The sequence below is a fragment of the Equus quagga genome, chromosome 2, assembly GCF_021613505.1.
Source record: "Equus quagga isolate Etosha38 chromosome 2, UCLA_HA_Equagga_1.0, whole genome shotgun sequence".
In the NCBI taxonomy this organism is placed as follows: domain Eukaryota; kingdom Metazoa; phylum Chordata; class Mammalia; order Perissodactyla; family Equidae; genus Equus; species Equus quagga.
In genome coordinates, this window is record NC_060268.1 from 83934593 (window position 1) to 83950676 (window position 16084).

Sequence of the window (16084 nt, forward strand, 5' to 3'; positions counted from 1 at the left end):
GTTACAGAGAAAAATTAGAATATACAAAGAGCAAAACTGAGAACACCTAAAAAATGAATTTTCCCTCTCACTACAAATCAGCCATTGTGATCCCATTGATATATATCCTTGCAGATGTGTAAAATTGCATCCTGTTCTACAGACACATTGTAACCAGCCTTTTCCATTTCATGTATCATCAAATACACTCTTTTCACTAAACTTATTTATCTAGTATCATTTTATGGCTTCGAACTATTCCATTGTCTGGATTTACTAATGTGTATTTAAACAATTCACATTTATTAAACATTCAGGCTGTTTTTAACTTTTCTCTATTTCAAGATGTTGCTTTAAAATGTGTATAGTAAGACATCTTGATTGGCATAATCATCTCAGAAGGTTTATGTGCTTGAATGAGAAACTGTTGTTTGTCAAGAAGGCATATTACATGCTACAAAGCAGTTCACACATCATTTTTTCAAAAAATTGCAAACATACAGAAAACTGAGAATAATATATAAATACATCAAGTTGGCATGATTCTTTGTTTTAAAAATTTGGAAGATATGCCTTGTAAACAAACCAGTTCAGTGTTTGAGAGTGATGGGTAAATACGTTTGGAAGGTGGAATGGCTTAAGGGCACGTGCTGTAATAGGACAAGAGTGGGCTGTAGAGGCAAATGGATGGATGTTTGAATCTCAGCTTTCTGACCAGGCTGGTTATGATCACTTGAGGCCCAGACTGTGTGTGGGTGAAGATACCTAACACTATCCTCGGCACCCTGTCGGTCTGACGAGAGCTGGCGCTCATTTAAATTAGGTGGAGAAGTAGAGTCTTAGGACACGAGGAGGGTAAATGTTGACATTGTGAGATGGAGATGGCAAGAATGTGGACGAGATACTAAAATGACTCAGTGGGCCTGAGAACAGGGGAGAGAACTCAGTGGTGGAATGAGGAGAAAATGCCGCCAGGTGCTATACAGCAACAGAACGCCCTGAGGCAGATGCTGATGATGACTGTAGCCAATGTGTAGATGGCATTTACAATAATGATGGTGACAGCAGCTCATTCTTATATAGCATTTACAATGTGCCAAACAGGGTCTGTAAGTACTTTAAATATACTCACCATTTAATCCTCACCATTCTCTCTCTGACCTACCTCCTACACCTGTTGAAAGGATTAAATAGGTTAACATTTATAAAGCACTTAAAATAGTGCTATATAAATGTTTGTAAGTTTCCCCTTTTGCTGAGGCACAGAGAGGTTAAGCACCTTGTCTGAGGCCACACAGCTAGTCAATGGCAGGAGCAGGGTTAGAACCTGGCTGTCTGGCACTGGAGCCCATGCTGCCTCTGAAATCTCTGGCCAAGCGGGACAGTGATGAAGTGCAGCTACCACTGCCCTGACTTCATTTCATCCACAAAAGAACAACAAAGGGGACGCTCCCTCTGTCCACGTGAATAACCCTTAAAGCTGAAGCTTTCCAATGACGGGGACTCACAGACCAGCTGGTGGCTGCATTGCTGCCGCCCCGTCTCGCCTCCGCCCACCCATTCCATCCCTGGGCCCCTCTTTTGGGTGGACTGGGTGGGAAAGGCACTCTCTTGAGAGGTTTGGAGTAACATTATTTAGCAAAAGGGAAACAAAATATAGACCCAACCTGTAGAAATGACACTGTAACTGGGAAAGAATTTAAAATCTCCTTAAATAACCAGTGTCTCCAAGACCTCTGGATTAAGATTGGGCTAACGTCTTCCCTTTCTTGTCATTGTCCCAGCTCCTCTTCCCGTCACCTGGCATCTGCTCCTCAGTTATTGACCACTTATCATTCTGTCCTGATTGTAACAATGATGGTCATAACAATAATGCTATGAGCTCACGGTTATGGAGATCTTGTGTGCCAGGCACATTCAAGCATTATCTCATTTAACCCTAGAACAGCCTTGTGTGCTTTTTTTAACCTACTTTGTGAATGAATTGAGGTTCAGAGAAGAAAAATCACATAGCTGGTAAGTGGAAAGGTTGGAAGTGGAGCCCAGATCCATCTTGCTTAAATCCGATGCCACAGCTTCTCCTCTCATCTCCCCTCCCTGACCGGGTACTAGCGCCACCTCCACTGAGCATTCAGCTTTCCAGCATCACCTGATTCTCAGAAGATAAGTGGGGAGCTGTGCATAGACTTCCTTGAGTTAGATACTCTGGCAACTTCCATGCCTTCCATAACTTTTCTTTACACATATTTAATGAGATTCTACGAAGGGCAAAAAGCTGTGCTAGGTTCTTTGGGGATATAAAAATTATTTTAAGAGGAAGATATCCTAATCTTTATGAGATGTTTTATAAATATATAAAAGATTATAATACAAATATGACAACTATGAGAGAGCAATGCTCAGTCAGCTACAAACGTGCAGTTATAGTGTGAATATACACTATATGAGACATTCAAGCAAGCTTTGTACTCAGACAAAAAAATTATATCCTGAAATTATCTTTATGTTGAAAAAAAATAAGGATTGGGTCAGCCTTGATGGCCCAGTGGTTAAAGTTCAGTACGCTCACTTTGACAGCCCGGGTTTGATTCCCAGGCATGGAACCACACCACTTGTCTGTCAGTACCCATGCTGGGGCATGGCTCACATAGAAGAAGTAGAAAGATCTTCAACAGGAATATACAACTATGTACTGAGGCTTTGGGAAGGGAAGAAAGAAAAGAGAGGAAGATTGCCAACAGATGTTAGCTCAGGGTGAATCTTTCTCAGCAAAAAACAAAAAAAAGGATCAAAAGTAAATTTTAAAATACTCAAATTCAAAAGTAACAAAATAAAATAGGAATGTAGAAGGAAGGAATTAATAAAGGTAAGTGCTAAAACTAACAAAATAGGAAAAACCACGGAAAACAGTGAGTAAAATCAAAATTAGGCTCTTTGAGAGACTAATGCACTAGATACACCCTTGTCAGGCCTGATTAGAGAAAAAGTGAGATAAATATAGATTATCAAGAAAATATAACTACAGATGTGGAGAAGATGAGAAAACTTACTGGTGGATATTATGTGCACCTTTATAGAAATAAATTTGAAAACCTAGTGGCAATAGATAATTTTCTAGTGAAAACTGGAACTCTTAAAATGATCATTTTAAGAAACATGAATAGGTCAATTATTGTAGAAGAGACTTGAAAGTAAAAGATCTGTCACTAAAAAAGGCACGGGACCTAGACAGTTTTACAGAAGGATTCTGTTTAGTCTTTAAAAATTAATTTAAACATCAATTCCAGTGTTGTATAAAATCATAATCACAAGAAAGGAAAGATACAAAAATCATTTGCGAAGATAGTTTCTAAAGACAGTACAGAATTTGAAGACCAACTTCTATAAAGAATTATAAACACAATATTAACAAATCAAATCCATCAATGTATGAAAAGCATGTGACACCGTTGCCAGAAAGCAAGAATATATCTTAATCATTTCAATTTTATATATTGTGGGAAGGATTCCAATTATTTATAATGTATGTTATGGTGGTCAATGTATTATCAATGTGTAACTCTTTTTTTCTATTGAGGTCACATTGGTTTATATTATATAAATTTCATGTGTACTTCATCATATTTTGACTTCTGTATAGACTACATCGTTTTCACCACCAAAAGACTAGTTTTCATCCATCACTGTACAGATGTCCCCCCTGAATCCCTTTCACCCTCCTCCCAACCCCTTTCCTCTCTGGTAACTGCCAGTCTGTTCTCTGTGTCTATGTTTGCCACTGTTTTATTTTTATCCTCCACATATGAGTGAAATCATGAAATCTGACTAATCTCGCTTAGCATAGTACCCTCAAGGTCTATTCATGTTGTTGCAAATGGCAAGATCATAGTGTGTAATTCTTAAATCCTGATTCTTGAATAGCTTGGAGATTGTAGGAGAGAGATGAGTGTGGAAGGTGGATGTTGGCGGGGGAAGGGAGAGAGTCATTTAGCTTTAGGCAAATGTTTAGTTATTTGTGATTTTTTAACTTGTAGGATATGCAAGTTGAAGAGAGCAGTGATAAGTAAAGAAGGAACCTGTGAAGAATATCTACCATGTTCCAAACCCTTGGCACTCTGCATAATATGTCATTTAATGGTTTGATCAGGTTTGGGTTAATAAGCAGAGGGCACACATGCACACTCACAACAATAGAATGCCTTCTAGAAACATTCATTAATTAAGGAACACAAACCAACATATTATTTTTTTAAAAGTTATTTAGGAGAGGGGCTTATCCATAGAACATTAGTATTAAATTGGCCACAAATAGACACTTCAAATATTTTCCTGACATATGTCATTCATGAGACAAGAGAGACAGCAATTTTAATTGACGTACGAGTTCGTAGATCCTGACGTTGCTTTATAAGCTCGTTAGAATGGTTTTGCTGGTCGTAACCACAGAGGAACGAATATTCATGCTGTGGAGATGTCTCTGCTCACCTTGATATTCTCAGATTGTCTTATAGGGTAGGTGTCTGCTGGTTGTAGTGTCTCTGGATGGAGAATCTTAGAACCTCACAATGCCCGGGCAGAAGCTTTCTTTTCTATCCAGCTCAGCTATACCTGGAACCTCTTGGGATCCTGGGGAGGTGGGTGGGTCCCAAGAGGAGGGAGGAGATCTCTGGGCATATTTTTGTCATGCAGCAGTCTCCCAGGACATCTCTTTGAGGATTCTTTCCGCTGTGTTTTTCTCTGGCATAGACTGGGGGCTGCTTTCGAGGTTTCTTCCTCTGGTTTGCCTTGAGAAAGGAGATTCCCTGTTGCAGTTGTCTGCCCTTGAAGACCTGGTGCCTTCCTATGTGGAGGGGAGCACTCTCTCTCATAGCACTGAAGCGCAGTGGAGCAGAACTCTGACTAAAACATATTACTAAGAAAATTTAAACAAAGCAAACTGTGGACACCTCAGACGCAAGACTTTGTAATTTAACAAGTTGGAGTAATAACTATTAGGTCAGTGAATGTAAGTCTATCCTATAAACAAGGATTATAAGATTTAAACAGGGCTTTGCCTCACTACAATTATGTCAGCAGCCAATGGCAATAGCTGTGGAGCCACCCTGTCTCTCTGCTTCATCACTTAAAGTGACAGTATCCAGCTTTCCACTCTGCATCTATCATAAAGACACATTGATTTCCTTTCTGGAGAAACACATATTTCTCTTCTCCTGCTAAAGAGATAAATCTGACAGATTTTAATCAAATGTAGTTGTTCACAACTACAGAAATGTGTTCAGTGCCACACGTGAAAACAAAAATACGCCAGCAACTAAAGAAGGAGTTTCGTGGCCAAGTTTATTTGTATTAAAACACACTCACACACACGCACTCACACACACGGCAGTGAAACCTACCAGTTGGTTAATATTCTTCAAGGTAGTGTATCATTTGTAGTGACATCAGTAAATGTTGGTCTCCATTAAAATTTCCGCTAAAACTATGCTGTCTAGATTCTCTGTTTTACCCTAAGGTGCTGGAATATTGGGCCTTGGTCTTTAAAGCAAGGTCTTTCCCAGAATGAAACTTGGCTTTAAGAGGAGACACCATTTGAGATATGGTATAGAAGGTGAAGAAACTTCATGTCTTGTATCCAACAGGCTCTCATATCTGTATTTTTGCTCAGTATTTGGCTATGATTTGGCTAAGGGTGTTATGGAGCATTTGCATTACTTCATAAACTTATATATTGATTCCAAGTAGCTCATTATTCTTTTAAATGTGTCCAAGGAAAGCCAAGATGTGACACATATTTTTTTCTTATGAATTTAGGTAGACATTTAAACAGATTTTTTTTAATTTGGTGGGTACAAAAAAATCCATGGGAGAGGGTCTTAAAATCAGTACAGCTTGACACCTTTCGCATCTCATTCATTGATTAGTTCAGGTTCTCTCCTTATAGGCTGAGTTGATTTTTAATGCTACTTTTCTAAACATTTGAGTCTTTGGCGTGTTTTGTCTTTTCTTGTCAGTCTAGATATGACTGATTGCATTTTCATTAGCATGGAGAGATTGGATGTCTCTTGTTCATACCTAGTGGCAATTTCCTGCGCACATATCTTGGAATAATATATCTTATTTCTGCTAATTTTCAGAGGTGAAAAAAAGAATCCACATCATGAGTGGAAGTGTGGAGATACAGTTTTAATTGGCCATCAATCCAATCCTGCCTTAAATAGTCCATCTTCTCAATAAAGTTTTTTCATTCTGTCCTCATAATTTTGAATATTATATTAAGATATATGATTCAAGAAAAATTGTATTTGGAAAGAAAAGTATTGAAAGAAAGTTATTTTAATAATCCTACCTAGTGGGTCATGGTGTATGTACATCTGTAATTCCATTGCGTTTCAATGGGAAACAATGGAGAACTGTTTCTCTTTTAAAACATGAGTTTTAAAAGTTTCCTTTCAGTGCACTTCCACTGTCATTTCTAAGTTCGTAAAAATTACGAAACACTAGTTTTTATATGATAATGTGCCCTATAAATGAATTGCCCTGCACTGTATTATTGGGTTAATTTTGACAACCACTTTGGTCTAAGAATGATCTTACGACTCTGCTATTTGTCCTTGATGTACCATTTGGAGATAGAATTTTTTCTGAAAAGCGTAGGGTGATATGGGGAAGAGGGAAGATGGAGAGTGGCCAAGTCAGAAGTTACCTTGTAAGAATAATATTAGAAGAGGTTGGCGTTTAAACTGTAAGAGGAATAGACTAACTTCTTAAAGTAAAAATTAAGAAAAGGAAGCCAATAAAAGTGGGTGAACTCATTTATTTGAAAATCATAGTGTCCTTATGAAGCCCTCAGCCAAGAAACTGGTGGTTAAAAATTTGTCCTAATTTCTATCTGGTACTGGTGTGATTTGAAAGTTTAGCCCAAAATGAAAGGCCATCCTGACATAGGAAATACGTGATTCTTGCTTGAAAGAATATTTGTGATAGCCCAAACTACAGCCTCTAGAAGATATGAAGGCAAGCACAAAATGTTACCTGGATCGTGATTTATACATGCTGAGCAGACACTAAACTCACCACCCTCCTTTGCCCCCACAGAAAGTGCTCCAGGCTAGCCATGACTCCAGCACAGTATTTCAAAGCAATATTTCCCAAAGTTTTTTCTTATTTACAAAAGAAGCAATTCATTTTGTAGGACATTTTAAACTGGCAACTGGCCAACAACAATTTTGACCAAAGCTGGGTGCAAAAGGTATTGCAAAACACAAAGCTAGAGGATATTTGGGAAAGACGGAAAAAAAAAAAGAAGGTTATTCATCCTTCCATATGGCTTTTTAAAGTCATTTACAATTATGTGCCGTTTATGGTAGTTTCTATAAATTTTTTTCCGTTGGGAAGGCAGAAGACTGAATACGTTTGTGGATGCATCACAAGAGAGAAGAAATTCAGAATGACAATGGAATTTAGTTAATTGTTTGAGGATCTGCACGTGATAATGACACTGTTAACCAGGAGAATGGAGAGTGTGATCTCATTTGTTTTTCCAGAGAGAGATTTCAAGAACTTAACCAGAAATTAAAGTTGCTAGTGATAGTGTGAAACGTAAGCAATAACAGTCCTACCGCAATTACGCATCTGATTGGAAAGTACAGTATATCAGATGTCTTAGAGCCTGTGTTTGTTCATATATCTGGTGCCCATGGAAATGCACTTCAAGAGAAAGGAGAAGTGTGGAGCTTTCTCAAGATGTATGTAGATAACTTTATATGATACACAATTTAAACCACGTGCCATGCCACCAATTCATGTCCTTGGCCTCTTATGATTAAACCGTAAGGAGATTTATAGACATTCGGGTCTAAATGGGATTCTTGGAGCTTTCATACATAGTCCATTCCATAGCTGCCAAGTAAAGACTTTCTTACACAATTCCAGCAAAATTGGAAGACATTTTAATTGTCGAATTATTCACAGATCTTCACCAACAACCCCTCTCTCCCAGTACACCACCATTTGACAAGTCCCAATCTTGTATCTTATAGATGGAATTTTCATAACCTTTCTACTAGGGCTGGCTTTCTGTTTTTTTTGGAAATAATTCTTGGAACCTCTCAAAATTCTCTGTAGCTTCCTAAAATTGAGAAGTCAAACCATGGCACTTCCTCAAGAGCACTAACTTTGGACATGGACAGACCCAAGGAGGAGTCTCAGCTTGGCCAGGTACTAGATATTCAGTAACTTCGGACAAGTTACTAACACTTTCAAGCCTTAACTTTCTCAGATGGAAAATGGGAACGATGATGCCTACCTCATAGAAATTACATGTGCAAAGGTATCGAAAGCACTAGCATAGAATGGCATATTGAATAACGGCGAGCTAAAGACAGAAGTGGAAAGAAAGCAGGAGAGAGTGACTTGTGGCTTTTAGAATTCCCTCTCTATCATTCCTATGCTGTCATTTCTGCTAATTTTATCGACAATGCTGTATACGTGAACATTTGCCAGATTCTTGTTTGTTCTTGTTTTTTCCTGACGTGTTCTCACTCATCTTGTTGCAGATAGCTCTGAATTTGGAGCCTCAAAATTTCAAGAAATTAAATCTTCTCTGAAGAAGAGTGCCATCTACAGAGGAAGGCACTCTTGGTGTTCCGTTTAGTGAAGTGCCACTCTGATGCAGTAAACCACGTTCTGGAGGCTGGAAGTAGGGGATCCTGCATCTAAAGTGCACAGCCTTCCCAGGATTAGTCTCTTGGCTGTCTCACTGTGCAGCTAGTAATTCAGAGATAATCATGTTACCAAGATGCCATTTAATCTGCATTTGGCATATCTCAAGTTTTCATCTTCATTAATAGAGCCATCAAAGTTTCATTGGGTCTGACTGCTATTGGACACACTAGTGATTCACCCAGAGGGGGGGTTTGCAGTTTGCATGGAGAGACTCTGCTTGCCAGATGGCAGCTGTTAATCTGCCTGCATCAGGGGTGCGAGGGGGGCTAAGCTCCTTGGGCCCATAGCCAATGGGGCTATCCCTCACCTCTGATCACACATCGTTGCCGGCACCAGGCTGGGGATCCTGAGCCCCTCTGGCAGGGTCGATCTCCACTCCCTGCAGGCTGGGGGGAATGGATGCCTGGTAAAGGGAAGGGATGCTTTTTCTGGTCTTCTTACTGTGTCCCTGCTGCCTCTAGCATAGGCCACTGAATCAAAAGATACCTGTGGAAGGCAGTTTTGCTCCAGTGGAAGGGCGCAAAGCTGGGAGTCAGAGTAATTTGGCTTGGAATCCCGACTCTATGTGAAGTTGGGCATATCACTTAACCTCTTTTAGCTTCAGATTCTCCTGTTTGCATGATATGAAGCTGATGCTGTGGCCATGGTAGGTCCTCCATAGAGTAGTCAGGGCAGGGGAGCCAGATGGAGACCTATCCATCAGTCCCATGTGGCGCTCTTGGGTGTAGAGCCCAGAGAAACTCTTATACAGGTCCCTGAGGGGGCTGGATAAGGATGGCATCACAGTATTGTTTGTGGTAGTGAGGATGGTGGCAGCCTAGGAGTTCCTCAGGTGGGAGAGATGATAGGATGTTAGGGAGGCTTACCACGCAACACTGTGCAACAGTTTGAAGTAGTGTAGAGAAATCTTAAAAACTGTGTTGGGAGAAAAAGAACAGAACAAAGTCTGTGGACATCATTTGTATAAATTAAAAATACACACACAGAACAAGGATATACTATGTGTTTCACGAGGATACGTACACATTCAAGGATATCATCAAAGCTAATAGTGCTGTTGCTTGTGGGCTGGGGACAAAATGGGTGAAGGGAAATGGGATGAAAGGTGATGAACAAATGAGCGAAGGGCCTGTACAAACTTAAAATGACAGCATGCTATGAGTACAGGAACATGACTTATCCAGTGTTCTGCCCCTGGATCTGAAAGCAAAAGGAAAGATCGAGAAAAAAGTCATGGCCTCAATTAAAAAAAAAAGCCACGGGGAGGTAGACGATCTACTGAGAGTAGTGTTGTGGGGGCTTTAGGATCAGGCGTAAGGACAGGTAACTGCGTGGCTGTGGAATAGCTTTCCATTGGGCCTCGCTCTCTCTCTTTTGGGAAGAAGTCTTATGAAAAATGTGAGACTGGAATGAAGCAGAATAGACTGGGATACTCATTTGCTCTTGTCTGAACTCTCAATCATCACAGACCCTCACTTCCTGAAGGCACGTCCCCAATTTTTCCCAATTCTTATTGTAGACCCAATTTTTGTCACTTGGTCCCTGTAGAGCTTTACAAAAGTGTGATGCTCATTCTTGTTAAACCAGTTGGGAATTTCCTTGATCCCCAACTCTTTGGCCCTGCACAGAAGTGTAGCTGCTCTTCCAGTAAATGAGAGCTTTGCACACAGTAGGGCAGAAGGATATTACTGTGTGAGAAAGGACCACAGGGAAACTCCCATCATTTTCCTAGAATCTGAGAAAAAAAAATTACAAATGTGTGATGGGGCACACTCTGTGGTCTTCTTTTGTTAATTTATGAATTGCAAGAGGAAGGTAGACTTATTGGAATAGTATAATTAAGTGTCACCGTGGTATGGATAGTAATTACCACCAAGTATAATGAAGCAGGGAAAGAAACAATGTCCCTCCTGGATGGCATCATCCATATAAGCCTTGTCTTCTTCAAAGCTCTGTGTCCATTTCCTTTAAATACAGTAAATAAGGCAGGCATAAATAAAGAACAAAATCTGAAAAGGAGGATGAAATGATCTATAATCTGCTTCCTTTCTTGGAAGCTAAACTTTTGAGAGAACATTGGAGACAAAAATCAGCAAGACCTCTCTGGGCTAAGAGAGGCTACTATTGCGCCACACTTCTATTCATTACCACCATCTCCGTCTCCTACTCTTTCTCCTCCTTTCCTCCCTTCCTCCTCCTCCTCCTTCTTGATTGCCCAATCAGATGCCTTATCCCTCGGAAGGCAGTGATTAGTTCAAGGATGGGTATATGACCCAGGCCAAGTCAATTGAAGGCTTCCCTGGGACTTTGGTTGGTGATATAAAGAAAGAGGTGCTCCCATTTCTAGGAGAGCCATATATAATCCAGTTACTGCTGATGGAAAGAGCCTGACTGAGAAGGAAGCCAGTGAAGAGAAAAACAGAGCAGAGCAGGAGCAATAGAGATGGACGAGATGCCATTCCCTGAGCGCCTGCCTCCAGCCATGCTTGAAACCAGAGGTCTCTGGACTCTTCACTTACATGAACTAATCAAGCACTATTCTGGTTTTAGCTGGTTTGAGTTGACTTTTTATCATTTACAAACCAAAGATTTCTGTGTAACGTGCCACGCAAGTAAGGCAGATACTGCTGTACCAGGGAGCATGTGCTCATTTATCAAACATTTAGTGTAAGGTTACTTTATGCCAGAAAAAGCCTTTCCACAGCAAAGTCACGTGACTCATTGAGTCATTTTCAAAGAAAAAGAGCAAATCTATGGGTAGTTCAAGAATACCTGACATATCCTCGGGTATCTGAATAAGTTTGTGTGTGTGGACACGTGTATGTGTCCATTAACTTCAATAACTAAAGAGTAATATGACCATATGTTGGGTTACCTGGATCGCATAATATAACTAGACGTGATTCATGAATTCTTTGCGAGCACTTTCATGTGCATGAGGGCATGAAGAACTAGTTTATTGCTAATAGGTTGATGAGCTGTGTGACTTTAGGCAATTGACTCAACTTCTCTGAGCTTTCATCTGTAAAGTGCTGATAGTAATAGTCTCTACATTAACCGATTGTTGTGAGTAAGAAATGAGCAAATACGTGTAAAGTGCTTAGCACAGTGGCTGGCACATAATAAAATCACTCAATAAGTCATAGCTTTATTACCATCATCATCATCATGAAGAAAGCTTCCCCAGTACTTTGAATACTTTGCATGCATGTAGTGCTTTATTTACGGTTTACCGTGTACTTTTGCATACATCATCCAATTTGATATGGTGGGTCTACAATGCCTTGCAATAGCCATTTCCTATTTTGGCTTCTTGCGAGATGATAAGGGCAGTTTTTTCCAAGGTTTCCGTGATATTTGGCACGATAGACTGAACCTAGTATCACATTACGAGTGACGGAGAGGTGCATTTGCTTCAGCAGAAGAGTTTTAAAAAAAGGAAACATTTTTAGCACAAATGTGGCCTGGTCCTGAGTATCTTTAATCAAGGCTGGAAGGTTAACTGCTCAAGAAAACTTGAGTTACAGCTGTTACGCTTGTGAACAGACCCAATCAGGGGAGATGAAATGCTATTTTGACGAGAGTGTCTTTCTTTTTCTTTTCCTTAATACGTCACTGATATCAAAAAGAAACCTGAGGCAAACTCATCTTTTTTGTCATTGGTCATTTCAAATAGTCTTAAAGTTGGACTTCCTGAAAGACTTCGTGTGTTTCCTGTTACCAACATAAGCAGATTGTTGAATTTGACACATTGAAGTATTTTCTTTGTTTATGGAATTTTTTCACAAAGGCATGCTTTCAAAATGCTAAAATACAGATCCATAGTAAGATCTTCTTTGCACAAGAAAATATTCTTCAATTAAACAACTGGGTAAAAATCCTCAATTGTATTGTTTAAGGGAATGTTACACTTTTGATTGTACACAAATTTCTAGAATAAGAAAAGGCCTTGATTTACTCATTCAGCAAAGTGTGCTAGTAATTCTCTCTTTTAGTTTTGGATCTGGATGTTGTTTTATCTAATTCAGGGAAAACACAGCTTCTTTATTAACCGTTAAGGGGACGGCGGTGGTCCAAAAGGAAAGATTTGTACATTTTTACTCGTATAAATTTTAATAATCTCTTGTACAAAAACCAAAAATAAACCAAGAAGCATAAAAACAAAGTTTTCTTGGGTATTTAGATGATTTCCTCTTTGTCAGAGTCCCTGTGAGAAGCTGGAAGAAATATTGGGTTCTGAATTTTTCTCCTCTGTGTAGGGTACTCCTGTAGCCCGTTACTAAGTGACTTCTGATGTTGCAACACACACGCACGCACACACACACAAGCACACACACACACAGAGTCAAGAAGTGTTCTTCCTTTTGTGTCATTGATTTACTGATCTAGTGCCTACCTACATTCTTAGAGTAGCTTATCAAGAGTGCTTAGTTCTCCCTTCTTCGTTGTCCATCACACGAAGGCCAAATTCTAGATTTATATGTTGACACTCATAATTATGGACACCAATCATTATATGAAGATAAGCCATAATATTTAGGTTTTTCAAATACTGAACGCGTTTTAAATGACAGGGAGCCAGATTCTCCTAATGCTTAAGCAATTGCTTAATAGTAAATTAGCCACCCTTAGAAGCCGCATTAAAATACGCTGCGGAAATTATTTGGTAATACACAGAAGAGGTCTGTTCGCATTGGTGAAGAGTCTGTCCCAGAGAAAGGAGCTACAGCTTCGTATTATCAGTGAGCAATTTAGCTACCTTACTGCCATGTATTCCAGAAGTGATGCTCAAATTTTAAATGTAAACTTAGCAAATACCACTCATGTGTTTTGGGGAGATGGTGCACGTTCAGCTCCATATTCCATACACAAAGGGAACCTGGCTGTGCCTAGGTCTCATTTATCTATGGGCGCACATGAGGTCAAATTAACATTAATAGTTCTTGAGAGCCACCCCTGGACACCAACAGGACCTCCTGTGCACGCCCCGCTCCCTTCCATTGCTCCATCTGGGCTCTGTTGGGCTCCACAGTTCTCCAGGGCTGCTCACCGTGGAATCAGAGTTGCTGTGAGGTCTGTGCTAGAGTGTGTGTGGGAGGGCCTCTGTCTGTGTGTCACACTTCATCACTTCAGCCTGGAGGCAGCACAATTTGGACCTGAGTCTCACAGTGGCTTTCATCAAAATTGCTCCTTCGGCCTCATCCTGCAGCGTCTCGATAGAGTGTCAGACTGAGTTTCCGGCACTGCCCGGGAAACAGACAGCATCCCCTTCCATCTACCTGGCTTCCCACGTCTTTACGGATGCCTATGCTCCGAAGTTCTTCTCTTTCAGTCCCAACCTCCAACAATGTTGGACATGAACTCATGCAAATAAATGAATTCAAACAAATGGGGAGCGAGGAAAGGAGTCTGTGGCCCCACGAGTCTCCGCACATATTTTGCTACCGTTAGTATATTTCATTTTAATGGATCATTTTAGAGATGGCTTGAGCATGGTGATGATTTGGTCTCAAAGGATAAATAGACCCAGAAGTTTAATAAAAATCTTCTTTTGTGATTTTGTGGTTATGACTGCGTTGGACTCTTAAGAAATGTACTATTACTAGATGATGGTACAGGTACAGAGATCATCACAGAAAGTGAATAGGAATTTAAATAAATTTGTGAAAGATCAAAATAACAAGCTTGCCGTGATGATTTTTCAGGGCAGATCAGAGATCGAAGAGACGTGGGAGTGTTCAGTAGTCAGTGACTTCTGCATGATATTTGCATAGAGAGAACTTTAAAAAGGTTACATTTCTCTTCTACTTTCATATTTACTTCATGTTAAGGTTATAGGATCTTGTTGGCAGTGTTGCCGATGCTATTTTTATAAACTCCAACTCAGTGTTCAAATGCAGTAGGATGGAAATTTTGAGCCTCAACAACAATAAATATGTTTTATGGGCCTGTAACATTCAAGCTGTAGTATGTCTCAGAGTCAGCGAAGGCTCTTTTCTGCCTAGAACTCTGAAGGGAGAAAGAAACTTTTGTTTATAAATTTCAGAGATTTTTGTCTTTGCACTCATCACGAAGCCAAACGGAGATATAATCCACTTTAAACAGTTTTGGTCAAGTATCAAATATGCCTGTTTTTTGATAAGGGAAAAAAAATCCCCTTTTGCCAATGTAAGTTCTCCAGTCTGTGTTGCAGTGTATGACTTCTGTCGGTCAAGCTGTGATCTGTGCACTTATGCAATACTGATCCTGAACAGGAAGTAAGGGGGAGATATGTAATCTGGCACATCTTTCTGATCCACTTCAGTTATGCCTGATTCTGAATCGACTTATAGCATTTAACATAAAAAGACAGTTGTTTCTTATATTTTTTATTCCTCCCTCCAAAAAATGCAAAATTTTTTATGCTTATCTAGGCAAAATAGTCTGAGGTATTCAAAATCGATCAAAGATTATTTAATTTGTGCTGCAATGTGTTCTATATCAGATTCCTTTACAAAGATATTTGGTAACAGAACAATTGTGTGGGTATGTATAAATTTTTTGACTCTCTTAGATGAGTGTACTAAATACTTACATGTGTGTACTAGACTATAGGTGCCTTGAAGGGCAGGGCTGTGTTGTATTGTTCATTTTGTCAACCCCACAACACGTAGTGGAAGGCTCTAGAGAAATAAAACACTGGTTTATAATTGTATAGACTTTACATTCCTGAAGATGTCTTTCTTACAACCATCTGGTGAGGTGGTTTGGGCACATCTTTACCATTGTTATTTCACAGATGATGAATTTGAGCCTCAGAGAGAGCGAGTCATTTGCAATTCCCTCCATCCGTTTCTTGCGTCCCACAGCCGGACCCTTTATGTTGAGTAGAAGCAGTATTACCATGCAAAGGTGGTGGGAAAGGGCTGCTAACAAATGGTATGTTTGAATTCATATGTCAGGTTAGTGACAGTTCATAGAAGCTTTCCTACAGAGCCACAGGACTTCTCTATCATCACTGACACCTCACCTCCAGGACGAGAGGGAGTATCAAACTGCTTGCAAGACAGCTATGAGCAAACCTCAGCATGACTGGCAGTGAGGTTTGCAAATGGATGGCAGTGGAAACGTGTCTCTGGCCTGAAGGTGGTCTCCAGGGTGCTCACAGTATGTAGTATGTAGCTTTCCCCTAAGCTTCAGGTTCAGCCCTTGAGTTGCTGGACTATCTTTACCTAAATATTACCTGGTTCCATTCATTATAGACTGAGTTCTCTCTCAGATAGACAGGAGGTTCTATTGAGAATAGCTTAACCACCCGTTCTCAAGCACGGCTCACTGGGCACATTCCACCTTGTATCTTTGGGTGGCAAATCTTTATATAACAAAACTTCCTTATCTTTCA

At 40.0% G+C, this 16084-nt stretch overlaps 1 long non-coding RNA gene across 1 annotated transcript; it reads left to right on the plus strand.

Moving 5' to 3' along the window:
* The first annotated feature begins 7227 nt into the window (after positions 1 to 7227).
* On the plus strand, positions 7228 to 15397 carry LOC124235365 (uncharacterized). The gene is made up of 2 exons (XR_006887452.1): positions 7228 to 8196; positions 8535 to 15397. It is a non-coding gene; the product is annotated as an uncharacterized LOC124235365 (long non-coding RNA).
* The last annotated feature ends 687 nt before the right edge of the window (positions 15398 to 16084 follow it).